The sequence below is a fragment of the Equus przewalskii genome, chromosome 1 (assembly GCF_037783145.1).
Source record: "Equus przewalskii isolate Varuska chromosome 1, EquPr2, whole genome shotgun sequence".
Lineage (NCBI taxonomy): Eukaryota > Metazoa > Chordata > Mammalia > Perissodactyla > Equidae > Equus > Equus przewalskii.
In genome coordinates this window covers 1,386,676-1,410,109 of record NC_091831.1, presented here as the reverse complement: position 1 = coordinate 1,410,109, position 23,434 = coordinate 1,386,676, and the positions used below count along the sequence as shown (strand labels likewise).

The 23,434-nt window shown below is 58.5% G+C and overlaps 1 long non-coding RNA gene across 2 annotated transcripts; it reads left to right on the top strand.

Moving 5' to 3' along the window:
- Nucleotides 1–13,620: 13,620 nt before the first annotated feature.
- LOC139085154 (uncharacterized) lies at nt 13,621–23,083 on the top strand. Of its 2 annotated transcripts, XR_011543272.1 has the most exons (3): nt 13,621–13,741; nt 19,725–19,823; nt 20,321–23,083. It is a non-coding gene; the product is annotated as an uncharacterized lncRNA (long non-coding RNA). The 2 variants fall into 2 exon arrangements; XR_011543247.1 differs by lacking the exon at nt 13,621–13,741 and having other exon boundaries at nt 18,812–19,823.
- The last annotated feature ends 351 nt before the right edge of the window (nt 23,084–23,434 follow it).

The window sequence follows — 23,434 nt, the reverse complement described above, 5'->3', positions numbered from 1 at the left end:
GTCCACTGGGGAGCTCCTGAGTGGGTGGGCCAGGCGGTGGGTCTCAGCCGTCCCATGCCAACCCATGTCCAGCTCAGTGCCCAGTGGGCCGCGACAGTGAGCAGGGCACCCCTCGGCCCCTCCTCAAGACCTAGCTGGGGCTGGGGGAGGGGCATGGCCTAGGCCTTCCGCAGGTCCCTCCCTGTGCCCAGAGGCACCTCCACCCCCCACCCAGGGGCACGGCTGTGGGCTGTGGGAGGGAAGGACAGCGGAGGGAGGAGAGGGGAAGGAGGCAGACCCCTGTGGCGTGCAGGAAGCTACTGGGATGTTCAGCTGGCCCAGGAAAGGAGGAGGTTTGGGAGAGGAGAGAGGACGGTCCACCTTGAAAGAATGGGGCGCCAGCCTTTCCCGGGTGTGCTTGGGGTGCTGGGACCCTTGGACGGGGGTGTCACTGTGTGGGGGGCAGGGTAAGCTGCAGCCGTGGGCAGGAAACCGTGAGCCCAATGGGGCAGCAGTGGACAGGATGGCCCTGCAGGCCCCCAGCCCTCCTGGCACAGCCGTGTGCGGCTCCTGGGGTGGTGGCCCTCAGAGAGGCCAGCAGAGCTGCTGCTCCCGGAATGGGTGGGAGCCACCATCAGAGCTCAGCTGAAAGTCCCAACAGGGCTCCCGCCCAGAAGGGAGGAGGACAGGATGAGCCAGCTCAGCCCTGGGGCCCTCTGCTGCCTGCTGGGTAGCCAGTAACCTGGCCCCGCGGTCTCTGGGGGGTCCCTACAGCCATGGAGGGACGTGGGGGCCCTCTTCTGGCTGCGTAACAGAATACTCCCTAGCAGGCAGCTCCCTCATGCACGGGTGCCACAGAGGTGGACCCTGGCTCTGAGCAGCTTCCCCATGGTGTGGGCGCAGCCCAGATGTGGCAAGTCATCCTGGGGCTTAGCTTGCTGGGGAGGGTGGCACCCTGCTCCAAGACAGCAGGTGCGGGATGGGGTAGGGTGCCCATGGGGTGGGGTGCCCCCAGGCCGACGCCCTCACGTTCCCCTGTGGGTGCTGCACCAGCTCCTTGACCCCAGGAGGCCTGGCCTCCAGGGCCGAGGGCTGACCCTCCTATCCGTGGGGAGTTGGCTCAGGCCTTGTTGGGGCCTCTGCTCCCGGGGCCTGGCCCTCCCCAGGAGCTTCAGCATTTCCAGTGCCCCTAGAACTGGGCCCCCAAGGCAGAGCTGCCTGGAGCTCACGTGCCAGCTGCGGGTCCATCCACCTGGGGCTCGGGCGTCAGAGGGATGCTGGCAGGGGGAGGTGCTGGAACGCTGGGTCCACTTGGTCACTTCCAAGCAGCTGGACTTAGGCCAGGTAATGACAAACTGCTCCATGCCTCAGTTTCGCCTTCTGAACCCCAGGATCATACCCCCTCCAGGGTGTGTGGAAGCTCCCAGACGTGTGAAACTTCTGCAAACAGCAGAGCCCTATGTGTGTCTCCAAGGCCCTGTGAGTCCCTGCTCTTGCGAGACCTGGCCTCGAGCTCCTGTGGCCTGGAGCCCCACACCGGGTCTTCCCAGGGCAGGACATCTGGCTGGGAGGGGTGAGCAGCCCTTTGCTCTCCTGGTGGTCACCTTTGAATCTGCCATGAGGGGTCGCCACGGTGCAGCGGTGCCACCTGCTGACGCTTCCCGACATCGCTCCCCTAAGTGCCGCAGACCAACGGTGGGAGGGTGGGGAATGGGGGGGTCTGGAGGTGGGGTGGAGGTAGGAGAGGCAGTGGGCCCAGCTGGGCTCATAAAACAGGAGCAGAATTTCCCAGAGACGCAGACACAATCGCTGAATGGCACTCCTTTACCTGTACAAACATCTGCTAAAGGGAAGCAGCAAGTAGCAGGCTGACCTCTGCATGGCCTTCAGGGGAGGTGCCTTTGTCTGGGCCTGAGTTGAAGCTAGAGGTGCTCCAGGTGGAGAAGGCCGGACAAGGCCCTGGGTGGGCGAGTGTGGACGCTGCGCTGGGGCGGGAGCAGAGACTGCGGGCTGGGACAGGAGGCAGGCAGCCAAGGCCCCACTGCTGTGAAACCATAGTCTCTCCATAAGTGTTGAGTCCATACTGTCCAAACCAGAATTCAACTGAGTAAATCCGAAGATCGAATTGGCTTTATCAGGTGATTCATGAGTCTCGCAGCGTCCCATCTAGCAAGGAGAGGGGCGCAGGAGGGGTTAGACAAGAAGGAAGGTTTCATAGGAGGAGAGGGGGCAGGGGAGCTGTCAGAAAGAAAAGGGGATTATTTTTAGCCCAGGCCTTCTCTTCCTGGGGGAGGGGAAGGCAGTGTCTTTGTCATGCAGATTCCTCTCTGCCTCTGGGCGAGGAGAGAGTGAGGGCCAGGGGACAGATCACCTTACCAGTCATGGACCAGAAAATGCCAGACTGGTCGATTAAGATGACATTTCTGGGAGAGGTTGACACTGCAATCAGACCACGTGTTAAATCTGGGTTTGTGTGCTGAGCTTTCGCACAAGTGACGCTGTTTTGGGGGCTGTGGTTTTCTTTTCAACAATACTATACATTTAATTCTATTAATAAGTCTGAAAACTGTCATGGGGTCTTCACATAATTGTTCCCACTTAGAAACTTAAGCACCTTCCCACATTTTAAACTGTGTGTATTAGTTTAATATATTTGTTTCCTTAAGTAGTTATATTGTGTGGGTTAACAAATGCAACTTTGGCAAGTAGTAAATAATTCCTATGAATTTAATACATTTGTTAAAAGATAATTTCCAGATAAAGGGGGAGCACAGAGATGGAAATGAACTTGTGTTAAAGATTTTACTTACTCGTTAGTCAAGGGAGACCCGGGCAGGTGTTATAAGCAGCCCCTGGAGAGAATCTGAAGGACAGACACATGCATAGCTCGCGAATGTTGAAATCAACGGAGGAGATCCTGGTTTTGCACAGAGTCCCCTGAACTCCTGGGAGACACACATCCACCACTTGCCCAGGTAGAAGGGAGCTCTGAGACCCGGTAGGTGAAATCAGATGCCCTAGACAGATGCCCTCTAGGCAACGCATCATTTTCCACTGAAACAGAAATTTTTTTCTACAAGTTAAAAGTCTGAAAACGTGAACTTCAGTCTCATTTAGAGTTCTTTCAACACAGGAGCAGGGTGTCTGAGATTGATGATGATTTTTAGGCTGCTTAATTTTAAAATGGCTTATGAGGAGGATTTTTAGGCTGGTTAGTTTTAAAACTACAGATGAGATTCAGGCTCCAAGGAGTGGAATTTGTTTGCCCCTTTGTTGGGAAACATTTACATTTCTAAGGGAAACCTCTATCTGTGAAGATGCCTCCCTCTCTGTGCCAGGAAGAAGGGGGGATGGTCTTATCTCTAGAAGCTCTTAATCAATGCCAGAGGCAAGAACCTAAGTTGGTTGCTGTCTGGCAATCTCATGTAACTGGTTTAGGGTGGTGGCGTCTAACCTTTACTTAATCCGATTTGATTCTTGTCTAAAAGTCATGGGATCACCCAATGACCAGACCCCACCTGCACTGATACCATTTTAACTTTTTTCATGTTCTTTCCTTTGTCTTGTAAAGAGATGAATCATATACCTATGCCTTAAATTTAGCCCTAACCCTCAACTCAAGCTCTGACTGCCCGTGGGTCCTGTCCCCACGCACCAGCTCTGCCTGCCCATGGGTCCTGTCCCCATGCCAGTGGGGGCAGCAGCAGCTGCTCTGCCTGCCCATGGGCCCTGTCCCCATGCCAGCAGGGGCAACAGAAGCGGCAGCAGCGGAAGCTCTGACTGCCCATGGGTCCTGTCCCCATGCTACACTATTCTCTAAATAAAAGAGCACTACTGCCAGATCTTAAGAGTCTAAGAAATCTTTCTTTCGACTCCTCGGCTCACCGACCCCTCATCAAGATGATGGCGTCATCATGGTATGGAGCCTCTTAATCTCAAGTTGTGTGCTCGATGCGCAGTAAGCCAGTCACGGAGACATGGCTCTTGAAGATGGAGAGAGGTTTATTCGAACTGGCCAAAATGAGAAGGCGGGAGGATGGGTTCTTTCAAATCTGCCTTAACAAGAGAAGAGGGCAGGGGGTTTTCGTTTGTTTGTTTGATATCACTTTCTTTGGGTCAGGAAGATTGGCCCTGAGCTAACATCTGTTGCCAATCTTCCTCTTCTTCTTTCTCCCCCAAAGCCCCAGTACATAGTTGTATATTCTAGTTGTAGGTTCTTCTGGTTCTGCTATGTGGGATGCCGCGTCAACATGGCCTAATGAGCAGTGGTAGGTTGGCGCCCAGGACCCAAACCAGTGAAACCCTGGGTGGCCAAAGCAGAGTGCACAAACTTAACCACTCAGCCACAGTGCTGGCCCCAGCAGGAGGTTTTATAAAGCTAAGGGGCTTGGGAGGAGGAGTTTCAGAGAAACAAAGGGGAAGTCCTCTTTCTTTTACTCCAGATGAGCCCTGGGGCAATCTGACTTCTGGGCATCAAGGCAGTGGTAGGTGGGGGAGAGGCTGTTATCTGGTGATCATAACTTCCTTGAAGGCATTCTTTTTCTTCTGCAAAACAAGCTCATAAATCCTCGTGACCCTTGAGTCACCCCTTAGGTTAAACAAGAAAACAGCAGAGGCTGGCCTGGTGGCGTAGTGGTTGAGCTTGCACTCTCCCACTTCGATGGCCCAGGGTTTGTGGGTTCAGATCCCTGGTGTGGACCTACACACTGCTTGTGAAAGCCACACTGTGGCGGCATCCCACATACAAAACAGAGGAAGACTGGCACAGATGTTAGCTCAGGGACAAACTTCCTCACCAAAAAAATAAAGCAAAACAAGAAAACAGCAAATTAACAAGATTAACTTCTTTTCCTCTGTCTGTGTGGGGTACAAGGTCAAAGGGTAACCGTGTTCTTATTGACTATTTAAGGTAACCCTCAGGTACCTGGCTTTGATTACATGTTTTAAACAAACGCAATGAAGCTGTGGCTGAGGCCAAATTCTCTTAAACATTACAGAAAAAAACAAACAAACACATTTACAACATTTACAGTAATCTAGCAGAAGACTGATTTTCCTGCCCATTTCTAGAGTAAACTCCAGTTGATGCTGGGCAGGACAGGTGCCTCTTAACAGTGATGGTCACTTGGCCAGCGGACGAGACCCAGGGCTGCAGAAGCTGGCAACTCCTCCCTGGCAGCTCAGGGGAGCGCTGCACAGCCCCAGCCACCCCAGGGCACCCAGGTCCTGTGGGAGTCTGGGCAGCGGCCTTGGGGGATGTGGTGGCCCCAGCTACCTGCTGGTCACCCCACCCATGGCTTTAGGGGGAGATAGGCGGGGAGCTCACGGTCGTCCAGGGCACAGGCACCTTTCATTCCCACCCCATGAACCCTTAGCCTGGACGTGATTGATTTTGGTTCTTGAGATGTGCAAAGGTCTCCCAGTGAATCAAGGTACGCCACCGTCCCCCAGTGGACTGAGATACGCAACTATCTCCTGAGAGACTGAGATACGCAAACCTATCTGGATGGATCCAGCCTCCTTCCTGCACCGAACCTGCCGCACTGCACACCTTACAACGAAGCTTCCAGGGTTCCAGGGCCTGGCCGACCAACACTCTTAGATGACCTTAAAAGGTCATCTTGCTGACTCCCAGCCCTGGGCAGCCGGGCTGACCCAGGCCCTGTCGGCTCCTTCCCCCGCCCAGACCCAGGGAGGCACCCTCCTCACAGCCAGCCTCCAGGGCCACGCTCGCCCACGTTCCACCCCTGGCACGGGTGCTTCTCCAGGAGACCACAAGCTGTGGGACTCGGTGACCCAGGGTAGGAGAGCACGGCTGGGCCAAGGGGTCAGAGCCCCAGCCCTGCGCCCTCCTGTGCAGAGCAGCCTGCGCCACGGCGTCAGGCCGCTGGATCCACTCGGGGGCCGGCTGAAGAGTTTCCACTGCCGGGAAGTCTAAAATGGATGTCTTTGAAATTTGACGGCCTCAGTTTCATGGTTTCATGGCCAGGAATGAGAAAGGGTGTTGCCACACCAAATCTTACCTGAGCCCCGCCTCCCCGAGGGCTTGCTCCAAGCTCCACCCCAGTTCCGGCAGCGCAGAGGTCCAGGGGTGCCTTGAGTCCTGACAAATGAATGACAAGCAGTAGGATCTAGAAGAGACACGAGTAAGCTGTTTGGTGTCAACCTAATTCAGCCTGACCTTCTTTTTCCAAAAGGGCCCGAGGTGGCCATTGAGCACACACTGTATATCTGCTTTAAGCATTTACTATGTCCCGCAGACAAGAACAATGCCCCAAAAGATAAAAATGTAATTTCCCCGCATTGGCATTTCCTTAAGAATAAGCATTGCTCCCTAGGCTAGGCATTGATGGCCAACCTGCTGTGACCACCCAGCTCCAGACCACAGACCTGCTACCTGCTTTGTCTGTCAGTTGCTGTGTGAATTGCTTGTGCCGGTTAGGCAATCTCGCCACTGTTGTAAGAGGGACGTTGCAGTCGTGTGTGACACATGCTCTTTGACGGCATAAGACCACTCTTCACACCCCCCTTTGTGGAGGGACTCCTCTGGGCTACATGCTCCTCAGATCTGGCTCATAATAAACTCACCCCAATTTTGATTTATAGACTGGTTATGGATTATTTGTGTCGACAGTCCTTGGGGATCTTGTGTGGATGCTGGGGACCCACCCTGGGCTCTCTACTGGCCTGAGCTGACTGGTTGTGTGTCACTGTGACCAAAATGGAAACATCTTAAAACTGATCTTCCAAAGAGGAGGACGTGTGGGGACCTGACACTGGTGGGCCATCCCACGGTGACAAGGAGGGTGGCAGGCTGTCCCAAGTTGCTGAGAGGAGTGGCCAGCAGTTCCTGGCCTTCAGCCCATGTCAGACAAGAGTGCCCTGGGCAGGGCCACTGTTGAGAAGTTTCTGGCTGAGGTGGGACAACTTGGGGTGACTCCTCCAACCCCCCACCCCAGCCTGTGGTCCCATGGTCCCATGGTCCTCTGACTCACTTGATGGCCACATCCGGCCTCCAGGGAGGGGTCCCTAGACCCCCTCACCAGGTGTCCCTGGGACCTCAAGAGCCTGTGCCTCCACAGTGAAAGGGCTGGGCTCGCAGGGCTTGGCGGAGAGGAGGCTGGGCGGAACTTTCTGAGACCTGGAGGTCTGGTTTAAGGTGGGTCTTTCCATGTGGGATTGGGCCTTGATTCAGGCTGGGGGACACCTAGACACCTTGGTCCAGGACGGGTGGGAAGAGCAAGGGGAGGGCTTCAAGGTGAGAGATTCAGAGAAGCTGAGGGCTCAGCCGTTGGTGTTTTCCACCACAGGGTTGTTGGTCTCTTGGGAAGTCGCTGTCACCAACAACTGAGCCATTTGCTGGGCAGAGGCTCCCGGAGACATAAAGTCCTGCTAATGAAGACAGCGGGACCCCAGAGGCGTGTCTGTGGGTGGTGAGGGCTGCCAGGGTCCAGGCTGAGGGGGGCCATGTCTCGGTTCTCCAGTCACTGCTCAGGCTGCACCTTCAGGGCATCTATGGGGGGAGAGGGTCCTGCAGAGCATGGGGTGGGGCTGGGGTGTGGTGGGGGACATGCCTGCCTGAGGGCCCTAGTCCCTCTTTCCTGTGGAGGGCTTCATCCTCCAGGAAGGGTCCTCAGCACAGTCTGAGAACCTGCCCTACCCTGGGTCCAGCCCCTCTGGTGGCCTGGCCAGGCGCTGTGGGACACACTGAAATGAAGCGACCCCAGATGAGACCCACCTCCCGTGTAAGGGCTCATCATTAGCTTTCATGGAAAGTCCTGGACCAGGGCCCATGGACCCCAGACTGTGGCTCACCCTGGTAGCTGCATCGGCCATAGGCCACCTCATGGCAGGGCACAATTCAAGTGGTCGGCCAGCTGCCATTATCCCGGCTTCCAGACAACAAGGACCCTGTCCCGCCTGTATGGCAGCTGGAGCATCTGGAACAGAACCAGGACAGGAACACCTTCCCTCCAAGGGAGTGTTTTCTGAGGCTGTACCATGCGGCTGATTCCCCCTGCAGACATAAGCGTCCTGCACCCGGGCAGTCCAGGGCCAAGGAGGGACAAGGGACGGCGTGGAAGGAGTGGAGATGCATCAAAGATGGCACTATGTCCCCAGTGCGTGGGTCCCTGGAGACGAGCAAGGTGTAGCTGTGCTGTCCCTGTGAGGTGACAACTCGTTTCCATAGCAACCATGATGCTTGAAGGGTGATGGCGATGCTCCACCATTCAGAGCAGGTGGGCACGCACGGATGCTCCCCGCAAAGAGCCACATGTCTGCTCAGACACGGGCCTCCGCTGGGGAAGCTGCTCCAGGACCCAGAAGCTTCCAGCCCACCTCCCTGTCTGGCTTCCCCTCAGGGCTTCCAGACCTGCCTCCTCAGGGGTGCTATGGATCGCAGAGCCCAGAGCTTTCTGTGAGTGTGCCCTCAGAGGTTCAGTGCTGGCCCAAGAACTCAGGACCTGTTTGCTGGCCCTGCCTGTGGCCTGGGACCCCCTCGGCTGGGCTTCTGTCCATGCCTCAGAAAGTACTCTCACCAGCTGAGTAGCAGAGGGGGTGTGCTGGGCAGCGGTATGGGGCCTGAGGAGGTGAGGGTGCAGGCGGGCTCCCCTGGTGTGCCTTTTTATTTACACAGAAAATTCCTGCAGGTGCTGGCTGGTGGTGGCCCGCAGCGAAGCAGCCCCTCACATGGACAGCCACCTGCACAATGTCACCAGGAAGGTCTGTGAGGGACGCCTTCCTCTGCCCCTCCACTGACGCAGGCCGGTGGAGAGCTGAGGAGCGGATGCTTGGCTTCTCAGGCTCGAGTCCTACCCCAGCCCCCATCTCCTGGGCATTCAGCAGGAGGCCTTGACGTGGCCTGAAGTTCCCGCTGGGTCGGAGGTAGTCATTTTCAACCCTGGACTGGCGCCTGGTGAGCCATGATGACAGGGGTCCCGCCAGCGAGCTGCAGTCAGAGTCAAGTGTGAACTAAAAATATGCTGCTGCAATTACGGCACCGTGAGCCATCAAGGGGAGGCCTTCCAGACGTGGTCACAGAGCCCCAGCCCAAGGCGTGCACTCTGTGGGCCTGTCTATTAATAGAAGAGCTAAAAACTCCTCGACCCCACAGAGGCCAGCTCTGCACACCCAAAATGTGACGGCCGCCTTAACCTCAGCCCAGGGCCCCACCCACTGCCCCGTCTGGACAGAGCTGTTGTAGGGGGCCTCCGTGCTTGGTGGGTGAACGGGAATGTGACTCCAATCCTGCCCATTTCCCGGGAATAGTGCCCTGATGTGGGCTCATGGGGGCGGAGGAAGGAGCAGCAAAACACATTCCCAGGAGACCAGCTGACCACGGTAATCAATGCCAAGGGGCCGGCTCTCAGGAGAGGCCCAGGTGGCTAAGACAGTGCTGAGCGGCTCTGGGCACTGCTGAGTGGCCCACCCCTCCCGTGACACCAAGAGCGAGTCCCCAGGAGCCAGTGGGGCCAGTGGCACCCTGGGAGAAGGCCAGCCTGAGTGGGGTCACTAGACCACTGGACCGGGCACCCCAGCAGGTGACAATGCAGCCCCCAGAAGAGGGCCCGTCCTGCAGGGCTGCTGCGGTGCCCACCTCTGCCAGCAGAGGGCACCCTCCACCCGCACAGACGCCCGCATACCGGCCCCAGCCCGGACCCCAAGGCCGGCGCCACCCTGCCCTCCTCCCACCTCCCACAAGCTGCCCCGGACCCACAGCAGTGAATTACTCCAGAGACCCTCTGGCCACAAGCCCGTGGGTGTTGCTACAGAAGATCCAGAAGTGAAAGAAGAGGGGGAGGGCCTCCCGACCCGAGACGGCCTCCTGGAGTGTCCCCTGCGGGTGGTGTCACTAGAGGGCGTGCGTGCGTGCGTGTGTGTGTGGGGGGGGTGGGGGTGGGTGTGTGGGTGTGCGCGTGCGTGCGTGGGTGTGTGTGGGTGTGTGTGTGCGTGTGGGTGTGTGCGCGCGTGTGTGCGTGTGGGTGTGCGCGTGTGTGTGTGTGTGTGCCGCGTGATTGCGTGTATCCCTCACCCGCTCCAGTCCCTCACCTTGTACCTCCATTCGCTGGCCCCGTTGCTGAGCACTTAGGCCACCGCCCAAATCCACAAGAATGCCCGATGACATCTCAGCACCCGTGTGACCCACTACCGCCATCATCGTCATGATGGTCATCGTCCTTGTCATCGCCATCTTCATCTTCACCATCATCTTCATTGTTACCCGTCCGCATCCAGTCCGGAACCTGAGCTGCAGGTCAGGGGGCAGCAGCCCTTTCTCCAGCAGCACAGGGGGCTTGTCCTCCCTGAGCTGGAAGCGACTGGGCTCTCAGCTCTGAACCCAGGAGGGCCTGACCGCAGTGCAGGCAGCATGGGGGGGTACAGTGACGATGGCCCTGTTGTCTCTTTCTCCCCGCAGGCTCCATCCTGTAAGGGGAGGCTGACTCTGGAAGTCTCTGAGGGCCTGGCAGGCTCACCATCCACTGTTCACGACCAGCACAAAGGCCAGGACCCAAGGCTGGAGCACCCAGCGCGAGCGGCAGCTGCACTGGCGGCCCCTGTGGGCTAGGCCCCTCAGCCAGGCTGGAGCCACACACAGATTCACAGTCCCACTGACGACCTCGGGCACAGGGGGGAGGCAGGGACCTTGGGCGGCACCGTGTGTGTCTTCTCGTGTGCGTGCTGTGCGAGGGCGCTGTTTCCTCTGACCGGACTCTCGGCTCCAGGAAGGAAGGTATTTGAGTTTATTGTGGTGGCTGTGACAAACTACCACAGCTTACTGGCTTAAAAAATACAGGCTTATCTTCTCACAGGCATGGAGGTCAGAAGCCCAACAGGGTCTCCCCGGGCTAACTCCAGGTGTAGGCTGGAGGGCTGCTTCCAGAGGCCCCAGGGAGCCTGTTTCTTGCCTTTTCCAGCTTCTAGAGATGCCTGCATCCCTTGGCTCGTGGCCTCCCTCCATCTTCAAGCCAGGAGGTGCCTCTCTGACCCTTGGAAGCCTCCTGCCTCCCTCCTCCCCTGTGAGGACCCTTGTGCCCACTGGACCATCCAGGACGGTCTCCCCATCTTAAAGTCAGCTGATCACCAACCTCGGTTCCATCTACAGCCTTGATTCCCTTTTGCCATGTAGGCAACACATTCACAGGTCCAGGGTCTAGGCCTTTACTTCCCCCCATGTAAGGTCTCTTCCCAGGTGGCCTGTGCCCCCAGCACACCCAGAACAGGGCTCAGCCCTAATCACCAAATACATATTGGGTGCCAGCCCCATCCCAGACCTGGAGCTGAGACTCCAAGGGCAGCACCCAACTCGGGGTGATTGGTGCCTCCCGGGGGGAGGCTGGGCAGCCAGGTGGCCCAGTCGCTAGGAGCACAGACTTGGAGCTAAACCTGCCTGTCAAGTGAGAATAACCTTCTCACCTGGGAGCTCGGCGAACGCCCACCCGTGCTGCAGCCTCACATAGCCCCACGCAGCTGCCCCCCTGCTCGCTCTTCTTCCACGCGTCACCACAGGCTGCCCACGCCAGAGTTCGGCATCTCCAGGGACCCCTCCCCTCCCAGGACCCTCCCCTGCCAAGGCCCCCTCTCCTCCCAGGACCCTCCCTTCCCAGGGCCCCCTCTCCTCCCAGGGCTCCCCTCCCCTCCCAGGACCATCCCCTCCCAGGACCCTCCCTTCCCAGGGCCCCCTCTCCTCCCAGGGCTCCCCTCCCCTCCCAGGACCATCCCCTCCCAGGACCCTCCCCTCCCAGGGCCCCCTCTCCTCCCAGGGCCCCCTCCCCTCCCAGGGCCCCTCTGCCATCCTGGGGCCCCTCCGGCAGGAGCAGGGCCCCCCCCCCCAGGGTGAGGCTGCACAGGATGGACAGGGACAGGGCGCCACGTCACAGATGACCCTGCTCAGTGGTTTGGCCCCGCGTGGGTTGGAGCCAGTTCTCATGGTTCAGCAAACGCCTCTCGAGGGGACAGTGAAGAAGCACTTCTGCCTGCTTCTCGGCTCAGGAAAACCATTATGATTCAAGTTTGCCCAACCATGGCGCCGTCCAGGACACTGTCTGCATCTGCCCAGCCCAGGGAGGCTGGCTGCCAGGGCAGATCAGATGCTGGAGCAGGGCAGCGTGCGGGGGCCTGTGACAGGACCTGAGCAGGGAGAGGGATCCATCCTAGGCCCGTCCCAGCGCTCTGGTGAGGGTGGAGGTGCACAGAGCAAGCACAGTGATCCCAGGACTCCTTGTTCCCCCTGCCCGGCTGTCTCACTGGCAGCCGGTCTGGGCAGGCCTCCTTTCCCCCAAGGTCAGCCGTGGACCCTCCCACCTTCCTCTGCCCAGGAGCTAAACCTGCCTGTCAAGTTCCTCTGCAGCCTGTACCTGCTGGAGTTTCAGCTCTGCTAGGTCCCAGAGGGCTGGGCCTGGCTGGGGATAAGTGGGGACCTGTCCACGTCCTTGGAACCTGGGGTCCCACCCGGCAATGGACCCTGGCCCTCGACTGTCAGCACCAGCCAGGCCTGGCCCGGCCAGCTTTGAGTTTCTTCCCCACCCCACCCCCCACACCAACAATGCTCTCCAACTCAGGCCTCACATCCTCCCTGGAGCCCTCCCGACCTCACCCTCCTCTTCCCAGCAGTACCCCCAGGCCTCTGTCTCCCCACTGCCCTGTGCTTCCCCAGGATTGTGAATTGCTTTGCTCCAGGTCCCCAGCACTAGCCTGGGTACTCACATGTGGGTAGTCAAAATACTAGATGGATGGATGGATGAATGGATGGGAAATGTGGACATCGCGCGCCTGGGCAAGGCCTGACTGGCCACTGGTCCCTGCCTTGGCATTGCAGTGGGCTCTTGGGGCCCAGAGAGGATGCTGCCTGGAGGGGATGGCAGAGCTGGGTGGGGAGTGGGGCTGCCTGCGGCCGGACCCAGGATGTGGGGCCTGATCTCCAGGATGGGGTGGACCTTTGGGCTCGAGCTCTCTTAGAGTCACTGTCCTTGCTGTGGAAGGGAGCTTCTATGTGTCCCTGCCTCCCCACCCTGGGGTCTCGGGAGCAGAGATGCGGGGTCCACCCAGGAAGTCAGCCACAATGACATGGGTCTGCACTGCCCAGACTGGCATACAAGCCGGCCCTGCGAGACGTCTCCCTGGGTCCCCGGGATGAGGTCTGCAGCAGGGGCTTGGGGTAGGGGGCACTCTCCTGGGGCAGGCTGCCCCCTCACCAGAGCCCCATGGCTGGCTGCTGCCTGCTCCACCCGCTCCAGGCCTTTGTGGGCGCCTCCTTCTCCAGTCGGTTGCGGGTAAATCAGGTTACCGCAGCTTTTCCTCGTGGGACAAGGAGGCAACGTCTGAAACCAGGACAGATGGCAGCGCTTCTCTGGGGGGGCTAACTCATTAGCTGTTTCTAAATTAGACGGAGGGATGGTGGGACTTTGTGGGGCCCTGGGAACCCGTGGAGTCACATTCCCAGCCCAGGCAGAGGCCTCAGCTTCTTCTCAGGCCCAGCGCCTTGGGAAACAACGACCGGGGGGAGGTTTGTGGGACAGAACTGATGGGGGCGGGGGATGGGAGCCAAGGAGGGCAGGGCTGCCCGGAGGAGGAGGGGGCTGGACAGGAGAAGGGGGCAGAGGAGAGGAGGAGGGGCCTGGGAGAGGAGGGGCCGGCTGCAGAGGCTGCCCTCTGGGCCCAGTTCCCAGCGACACGGCCCCGTGGGCCTGAGAAGGTCCTCCCTCCAGCAACACAAGGAGTCTGTGGTCTCTGAAGGACAAGGGGAAGCTGGGCACCTGTGCAGGTGAGGTGGCTCCGGGACCAAGCCCATGCCAATGAGGGAAGGGCCCTCGGGGAAGAGGGGCCCCCCTTGGGCCACAACGACGCGAAACTGTGGACAGAAAATGAAAAACAGACCCAGCCTGTGGCACCTGAGTGTTCCTAGAAGGCTCCCACCTGACGGCTGGCACTCAGTGGCCGGTGCCACCCCCAGGGGACACACACCAGCCAGGACTCGGGGCCTGGAAGGCAGCCTGCAGCCCTCCTGAGGCAGACAATGGGGTCCCTGGGAGCCTCTCCAGCTCCTTCCCTCAGAGTGGCCGTCAGAATTCATGGGCAAAGCCCAGACCTTCGCCTGGAGAAATGCTCCCCAGAAGGACCCGACAGGAAGCAGAGCATATCTGCAGCCCCTCCAACCGCCTTTCAGGACAGTGGCTCCGAAGCCAGCTGCCGACGGGCGGGCCTTGCTCGCTCCATGAGAACCTGGGCAAGCATGTCGCTCCCTGACTCCTCAGAGCAAGCCAGAACACTGGTGTCCACACTGGTGGATGTAGGGCCCCTCACCTTGGCCTCCTGCTCCCTCTCTCCCTCTGTCCCCTCCCCTGCCCCTCCCTCCTTTCTCCTCTCCACACACCTCAGGAGCTTCCAGAAATGTCTGGAAGAGGAGAGCCTGCCTGCAGGGATTCTGGGAAAGGACAGTGGGCCAGGGGGGTGGGTGGGGGCATCAGGCTGCCCCAAGCCCACCCCAGCCCCCCTAGCTGGGACCAAGTGGGACCAGCACCCCGGCCTGGGGGGACCCTATTTCATGGCTTGGGGCTTCTCCAAGCTTCCTCTTAAAGGGCAGACAGAGCTGCAGCTGGACAAGGCCAGGATGGGCAGAGGGGCCAGGACCAGGGCAAGGCCGGGAGGCAGGTGGACCCGACTGCTGGGCAGGGCCAGGGCAAGGGCCGGCAGGGCCCTCCCGGAGCTGATAGACACTCTGACCTTGGGGACCTGATTGGGAGGCCTGACCCAAGCACCCAGCAGAGGGGAGGCCTGAGTCTGGGTGTCAGAGCCGGGGACAAGGCCCGGGGGTGGAAGAAGAGGGAGGTGTTTTGTGTCCCCGCTGCATAGACACGGCAGCCGGGACAGGCACGAGCTGTGGCATTCTGACCTCCTCACCAGGCGTCAGTGCTGATGGTGGCCGCTCGCTCAGGCCCTCCTCACTGTTCCAGCGTCGGGAATGGGGTGCCCCTAGAACCTCCCCCGCCTGCTAGAGACGGAGCCTGGGACCCCTGCACCCCAGGGCCTGGGGTCGACTCGGGGGAGACTCTGCCTCTCGGAGCCTCAGTTTCTCCTCCTGTAAAACGGGGCCCCAAAAGGACCCTGTCGGCCTGCACACCATGAGGTCTGACAGGAGAGTCACCGACAACACCCAGCAGTCAGCAAAGGCCCAGGCAGATGTCATGCTCAGGGACACCCTTCCCTGCCCCCCATGGAGACCCTGCCCCTCCCCAGGTTTGTTTCCGCTGGGCCTCTCTTCTCTGCAGGACTCTGTATTCCCTGAAGGCAGGGCCCGTCTCTGCCACCAGCATGGCCCAGACACAAGGCAAGTGGTCAGTGAGCAGCTATGAGAAGAAGGAGATGACCAGTGGTCAGGGAGCAGGCCACGGGCGCCAGGCAGGGAACAAGTCCCCTCCCCGTCTGCAACCCGGCTGTCTCCCTGAGAAGCAGGAGTGGTGCGGACTGACACAGCAGAAGGGCATTGGGTCCTGACAGAGGGTCACCAGCCCCCTTGGTCCCAGGGAGGGAGGAAGGGCCTCCCCGCTGCCGAGTGCTCGCTCCGGGCTGCACAGGCTGGCTGAGCTCCTCACAGGCTCACGATGCATCTCTGGGGACTTTTACTGTGCCCATGTCACAGGTGGGGAGAGTGAAACTGAGAGGCAGAGAGGGTCACCCAGCCCCAAGGGCAGCACTGGGCTCAAACCCAGAAGTCTGGGCCCTTCACCCAGAGGCCACCTGAAAGCCCCCATGCTCCCATCAAAGGTCCCACAGGCCCCGTGGGATCGAGGTCTGGCCAGCAGACCCCCTTGCTGATTGCCCACATGCCCCCGAGGACGGCACCCCCGACAGGCCTGCACACTCGGACAGCTGACCAGGAGCCTGCGGTGGAGGCCGCCCAAGCCCACCCACGTGCCCTGGAAGGGCTGCCCAGCATGTGCAGCCAGAGCCTCATGTTTTCTGGCTGCAGTGAAAACCAGCTTGTTCTGTCCAGGCCTGGACGCAGCCCAGGCTTCCGGAAGGAGGCTGAGCCGAGCCCGAGCCTCACACTTGGCCGGGGAAGGCCCTCTCCTCCCACATTCCTGAGGGCCTCTGCGCTGCCGGCTCCCCCCGCGGGGTGCAGACCGGGCCAGCCGAGCAGATGCAGTTCCTAGTGACAGCGGCCGCAGGCAGGGTGTTCGTGCTGGGCTTGAGAAGGACCGCCCCGAGGGTGGGTCACTGCCCTGGTGGTCAAGCTGGCCCCTGAGTCTCTGGCCTTGGGCTCCACAGCTTCAGACGAGCCCACGCCATGTCCCGTGTCTGATGACTCGGGGTTGGAGGGGCCGTGTCCCCCAGGGAGCAGGGCTGGAGGGGACGGGGTGTGGCTCGTGGTCCCCACCGAGGCCCGCCGGCACACCAGGCCTCCGGGAGGCAGGATGGTGGCTCCGCTTTCTCTCAGGCCTGCTGGCCCCGACAGTGGGAAAGGCAGGGCGGCCTGGTTCTGAGCAAGACCGTCTGGTCTTCTTCTCTGGCTGCGAGTCTGAAGGAGCCAGCTGCCCCAACGCAGAAGCTTCCAGGAGCCCTTAGGCCCAGAGGGAGGAGGGACTGAGCCCAGGCCATGGACACAGCAGCTGTGGCGGGAGCTCTCGGCACTGACCACTCAGAGCCTGGATTCTTTACCTGTGAAATCCTGGCAAGAGCCTGGTGTCACCAATCAACGCCAGGGGCAGTGAGGGCGGCTGCCAGCCCTGGTGGGCACACCCAGACGGGCTGCCTGCTGCCAGGTCAGGGGCCACCAGCCGGGTCAGAGGGCACGCTCTGTGCTGGGCTTCCCGGCTGGCCAGCCCCTGCCCCAGCTCAGAGCTGCCACAATGTCCACTCTGTGGGCGTGACTCCAGCCCTTGCTGGCCCTGCCTAGGCCTGGGTCTCGAAGTCCCCCTTGGACTCCACACGAGGATCCAACAGACCCTCCGAGATGCCCGGCACTAAGGGTTAGGGTGCCCCCCACGTGTGATTTGAAAAAGAACAGCGCTAAGCTGTAAAACCCATGAGAGGAGGTCAAAGTTCTGCTCTTTCCCATAGTACTACTTGGATGCCTTTTTTGAAATAACAAATATCAAATTCTTTCTAAAAAAAGTCACTGGTGTCCTGCCCCCTTGCTGCCCAAGACTGTGCCCAGCCCGATGATGGGCAAGTTCAAAATCCAGCCCTCTATGCTACCCCTGCTGGCCGCGCTCGCAGCCCAGGGGCTTAAGGAAGGCAGCGTGAGGCTCCTCTCTCGGGGCAGCCCACGCCGCTCCAGGCCCAGCGGGCGCCAGACCCGGCTCTGCCCCCCTCCAGGGCAGGGCCTGCCCCTCGGCAGTAGAGATGGCCCCAGAAGGACACCCTGTCCTGGCTGGAGATCCGGGAGGAGGGGCTTTCCCCAAGCGCCCACCTGCGCCGGGGAAAGCCAAGAGGTTGGGACAACCTGGAGTGGGTCCTCCAGGAAAGAGGGCCACTCTCCCAGCTGGGACGGAAGACTGCTGGGCGTGCGGGAGCAACACTGGATTCACTCAAGGTGAATCCTTGGGTTGAGACCACACGTCCCCCCACGCCAGCTAGCCATGGAGGTGGACGGCGGGCTCCACCATGTGCTGCATGTGGCTGGCCGGCCCCCCACTCCCCTGCACATATCCGGACAGGAGCGGACAGGGCCCTGGCAGCTCCTGGCCTTGTCTGATCAATCCCTCTTGTAGCACTTGGGGACACTGAGGCCAGAAGGGGTCGGCCCTGCATAAGGACACAGGGCTGCGGTGGGACCCTGGGACGTGAGTGGAAGGAAGGAGCCTCCCCCGCGCTGGCTGAGGTCCTGTTCTGTCAGCTGCTGAGGTGGGGGCTCCTGGCAGGGCGCACAGCAGGTGACACCCTGGCTGACAGCTCTGTGGGGGAGGCCTCGAGCCCCAGGTTGTGTGCCCATGTGACTGTGTGGTCATCACGGCACCCCAGCACCCAGCCATTTGCCTAATGTAGGAACAATCCGGAAGACTGATGGCTGGCCCAGAGGGGAGGAGGCTCGCTGCCTCCTGGGTCTGGGTCTGGGCTACGCTCTGTGAGGGGCCAGGCTTTCGATGCAGGTTGTGGGGGGTGGGGGGTCCCATACCCCAGTCTCACTGGAGACCGTCCAGCCTGAGCTGACCTCTGCTCCGGCCACACCCCCCGGCCTGGGTACCGGGTTGGGAAGTGTGTTGACAATCTGGAGGTAGAGACCGTGGCCAGCCCTCCCCCCAGACCCGCTCTCAGCACAGTGCCCCAGATTCAGCTTCTGGAAATACACTCGCAATTAAATCGAAAAGCCCAGGGAGCTGCCTTGGAGAGGAAAGTGGCGGTTACACAACACCTCATTACCGCGGCTCCCAGCGGCCTGGCAGAGCCAGGGGCCTGGAAGACACATGTGCCCCGGCACCAGGCTCCGGGCCTGGTCACAGCCTCCCAGGTGGGCACGGACTCTGGGAAGTAGGGGCTCTCCCAAGCCTCCTGGGGCTAGAAGGTGGAAGGAGGGGCCAGGAGGTGATGTGGCCACCAGGCCCAGCTGCTCTCTGCCCCTGGAGAGGGGCCTGGAGCAGCCAGCAGGCCCCTCAAGTCTTCCTGTGGGGGATAGTGTCCCCTCCCAGGGCTGGTTAGAGGACACAGTGTGCGCAGCACAGGGTGACCTGACAAGCAGCCTGCTCCCCTTTCCAGGTGGTCATCCTAAGGGAGGGGAGTCACCTGGGGGCGGGCTCCAGGCTGGGAGGGGCTGCCAGGCTGAGGGTTGGATTCCCAGGGTTGGGAAAGAGGGGTGACAGCCCCCTGGGAGGCACCAGGCCTCCAGTGGGGAAACACAGGCTGCCTGGGCAGAGAGCCCAAGAGCTGAGGGCCAGACAAGGGGGTAGCTCCAGGGGTCAAGCCCCACCCAGGGGTCAGAGCCCCACCCAGAGGTCAGAGCACTGCTGGGATGAGGCTGAGCTTGGCCAGCCTTGCAAGTGGTCTCATGTCCACACCCACCCCATCTGGACAAGTTCAGACTGAGGCTCTTTGTGGCCAACACTGAAACAAATTCAAGCCCCGAAACGTGCTTGAAATCTGAGAGAGGCAGGGAAGGAGGGCAACGGGGGAGCAGCGAGGGGAGCAGGCCTGGGGAGTACCCACTGGCCACTGGCCGGAAGGGGCTGCAGCAGCACCAGCAGCAGCTCCGTCCTGGCCTGGGGGAGGGTGCTCTTGGCCTGCCCATTCCACGCTGCCCCTGCCTGGGGCCTCCTCCTGCCTCCTGGGCTACGGCTAGGGGTGGTGGGGGGCAGGTGGTGCTGTCACCAAACCACGTCATAGCCCAGGAAGCTCTGGCAGAGCTGAGAACTGGCTGCCTGCCCTGGGAAACTGGACGCTTCCAGGGAGGGAGGTGTTTATGGCACCTTGGCCAGGAGGAGCCCAGACAGGTCCCGTTCTGTGGCCCGAGACCAGCACCAGGCCCTCTTGCCTGCCCCATGCAGTCCCCGCGGCCCGCAGTCTCAGGCCGGCTCAGGCCGTGCTCCGGCCCCTCCCTTTGCTCGGCGTCTGCTGGGTGAAACCTCAGTGGGCCCACCTGGTGTCTGCTTTCCCTTAGCACAGTGATGCTGCCCTCCTCCACGACGGAGCCAATTGCTCCACACTGGAGGTCGTCTGTGGATAGAAGACAACCACAGGTGGCAAAGCCACCAGAGCCGGAAGGAGCCACCGTGACGACATCAGCCACGTGCTTGCTTTGTGTCTGTCCCCAGGACTCCTCATTGCTGGGCCTGTGCTGCCCTGAGGACAGAGAGTCTCTGTCACCATGATGCTCACGCCCTGGCTGGGAAATGACAACAAACTCTGAACAGGTGAGATCAGTCCCCAAAGGTTGAACTGGGCTGGCTGAGAGTGTTGGGGACAGGTGTCCACCAATGCTGCCTCGGCATGCGCAGGCCCAGCTGAGGAGAGGACATTTGGATAAGATCTGATTGTACACAGGAGGCCCCAGCAGGAGGATCTGGGGAGACTGTTCTGGTCAGAGGACAGAGCAAGTACAAACGCCCTGAGGTGGAAGGAGCTGGGGAGGGGCAGGAGCAGAGAGGGCCAGGGAGTGGGACAGCCGGGGTGGGGGATCCCTGCAGGCCTCAGAGGCTGGGAGAGACCGGACTTTGGGGCAGGCAGGTGGGGGAGGCGGGATGAGCGGGCCCTTGGTGTGTGTGGGGGGGCACCTGCAGCAGGGGGCAGACCTCACTTCCTGTGGTTACACTATGGCTCTCCCTGCTCTGGTGGGGCTGCCAAGTCTGTCTCCCAGGAAACTGCTTATTTGTTTAGGAAAATATCTTACGGGGTTTTTCGGTTCTGGCAGGAAAATGCCAGGGCACAGTCTGGACCAGAAATCAAGACAGAGTCGGAGTGGCCTGAGGCGAAGGCAAGGGCTGCCCCTGGGGAGCGAGGAGCTGCCTGGAGACAAAGCTGGCAGGTGACCCCATGGGGCCAGAGGGGAGCAGGGAGGGAGAAGGCCCAGGATGAATCGCACCTCGTTTTCATTCAGTTTCTCTGATGACTAGAGAAGTTAAGCATTTTCACTTTAGACATTTGATTTATTTTATTTAATTTGTTGTATCCTAGTCTTTTCCAATTTTCCATTGGGATATTTGTCTTTTTTATTAGTTTCGGAGCTCTGCATCTGTTGCCAAAATTTTTTCCTGTTTGTCACTTGGCTTTTAATTAATCGTGGATATTTTTATGTATAAAAAGGTTGAGGGGCCAGCCCCGTGGCTCAGTGGTTAAGTTTGTACACTCTGCGTCAGCAGCCCAGGGTTTTGCCCGTTCAGATCCTGGGTACGGACATGGCACCGCTCGTCAAGCCATGCGTGGCGGTGTCCCACATAGCACAACCAGAGGTATTCACAACTAGAATATACAACTATGTACTGGGGGGCTTTGGGGAGAATAAAAAAAAAAGAAGACTGGCAACAGATGTTAGCTCAGATGCCAATCTTTAAAAAAAAGGTTGAAACTGTGTGCACTCAAATTCATCCAAATTTCCTTTGGTGATTCTTTGGGTTCATGCTTAGAAAACCCTCAGCAAATTCGAACTTGGTACAATACTTACACACGCCTTTTTATTTATGTGTGATTTCCTTTTTTATTTGCTTCTCTAATCCATCTGGAATTAATTTATATGGATGCTGGGCTAAGGATGTAACTTTATTTTTTTGCCATATAATTAACCAGTTATCCTAGCGACATTTGTGGAATATTCATCCTGTAACAGCCAGGGGTCTCGTGGTCTGGTACTTTGAGCAGGCCTTGATGAAGTGGTGTCTCCAAGGTGTGGGCCGGGTTTAAAGGAAGCCAGGAGGACCGAGTGTTCCCCAGGAGGCGTGGAGCTGGAGCATCTGGCCTGAAGCAGCACAGAGAGCGCAGAGCCACAGGGACCCCACGGGGAGCTCTTTGCAGGGACCCCTGCAGTGCTGCGCCCCGGGTGGGAGACTCAGCTGGCCCAGAGCTGCCTGGCAGGAGCCTCAGGAAGCAATTCCCCACCTCCTGCCCTCCATTCTCCCACCTCCGGCCAGCTCCGCCCTTTGCAAACCTAATCTGAAGGGGAGAGTGATGCTGCTGTGGAGGCTGGACCCCAGGACTTTACCCAGCATGCGGTAGCATGACGTCAACTCTCTACGAGGAACAATTAAAACTAGAAGACCGTGGAACAACATCTTCAAAAATCGGAGCTAGAATTCTTTACCCAGCCAAACGCTCAGTGAGCAGGAAGGTGGTGTAGACACGTACATCTTTCCTCCAGAAGCCAGTAAGGAGAGGAGGCTGTGTCCCGGGTCGGGGTCAATAAACATGCTGTTGGGGATTCAGAGCACGGATTGGTGACAGGACCCAGAAAACCCAGCAAATGGAAATTCTGCTTCCAAGTAGGATGCAGTGGGTCACAGCAGGCCAACACTTCTGCAACCACAACTGGAGACAGCCAGAGAAAGCGCAAAACTCACGTCTTCAAAGGCAGCAGAGAGCTGTGAGGCAATGAAGACGAGACAAACTGAATCCCGAGAGGAGGAAGCGTTTGAGGTGGGCCGTCTGTTCCCGAGGCTGTTCCCCAAGCTTGTTCTGGCTGAGCCTTGCTGGGCTCAGACCAGAGGTTGCCGCTGGGAGAAGAGAAACCAGCCCAGAGCAGAGTGCTTACATGGGGTCAAGGCTGCACTGGACACTGGAGGGGCCTTGACCACACCCTGCTTTTTCCTGGGGACACTTGCTCAGTTTTGTGTCTACAAAGGAGGTAAGGCCAGGCTGAGAGGCTCTAAGAAGCAGAGGGGAGCATCTGGCAGGCCCTCCTCAGACGGGGAGCTCCTCAGCAAACCGCCAGCCTTTCCCTCAAGACCATCCCCAGGTAACACGCCGAGAATCAGGAGAGCTCAGCTGGAGCCTCAGAAAGGCTGAGCCGGGCCTCTCACAGCCTCGGGGCTCGAGACTGCAGCCTGCTGGGCGTGCACGGCCACGCTGGGAGTGGGTGGACAAAGGGTAGACTAAGTCTTAATCTACAAGGCAGCCCCGCCCGGCTCCATCCCTGACTGCATCACATGATGGGCCCTCACCATCTCTGCCCTAGAAGATACCGTCTGGGGGAGACAATGTCACCTGGATCTCTCTGGCTCTTTTGTACACAATGTTGAGCATATAATAAACAATTACCAAACAGGGGAAGGGGCAAGAAAATATGACCCAAAATTAAGAGGAAAAAGTAAACAATAGAAGTAGACCCAAAGATGATCCAGATGTTAGAGTTAGCAGACGAGGACTACAAAATACCTGTGATGAATATATTATAGAAAATTGAGGAAAAGGTGAAATAAGTGGATGAAAAGATGGAAAATCACCAGAGAATTGAAATCTTTTAAAAATTGTAATTTAAATTATAAAAACATCAAAGGGATATTCTATAACTATAATATTCAATATCTGAAATGAGTAACCCAATCAGTGACTTCAACAGCAGAACACAGGAGTAGCGAACTGGAAGTCAGGTTAATAGAAAATACTCAAGCTGAAGCCCAGAGAGTAAAAACAGAGACACAAGTAACAGACATACGCAACACACTCAAAACTCTATAATTAATAATTATATATATAATATTATATATATATAATTACGTATAATTAAGAGTTCCAGAAAGAGAGGAGAAAGAATGGGGCAGAAGCAGTGTACAAAGAGACAATGGCTTGGAATTTTCCAGAAGTGGTGAAAGACATCAACTCATGGATTCACGAAGCTCTGCAAACCCCAAGCAGAAAAATCAAGCTAACGAAAAATAAGGCAGTTATTAACTCCAGGAAAATATAAAGTTACAGAACAAAGGAAATATAACCACATTACATTTCACAGCTCAGATCTGAATGATATTTACCTAATCTAATAACACAAACTAATTTTGATTTAATAAAAAATTGTGATATATCCCATTAAAAAAGA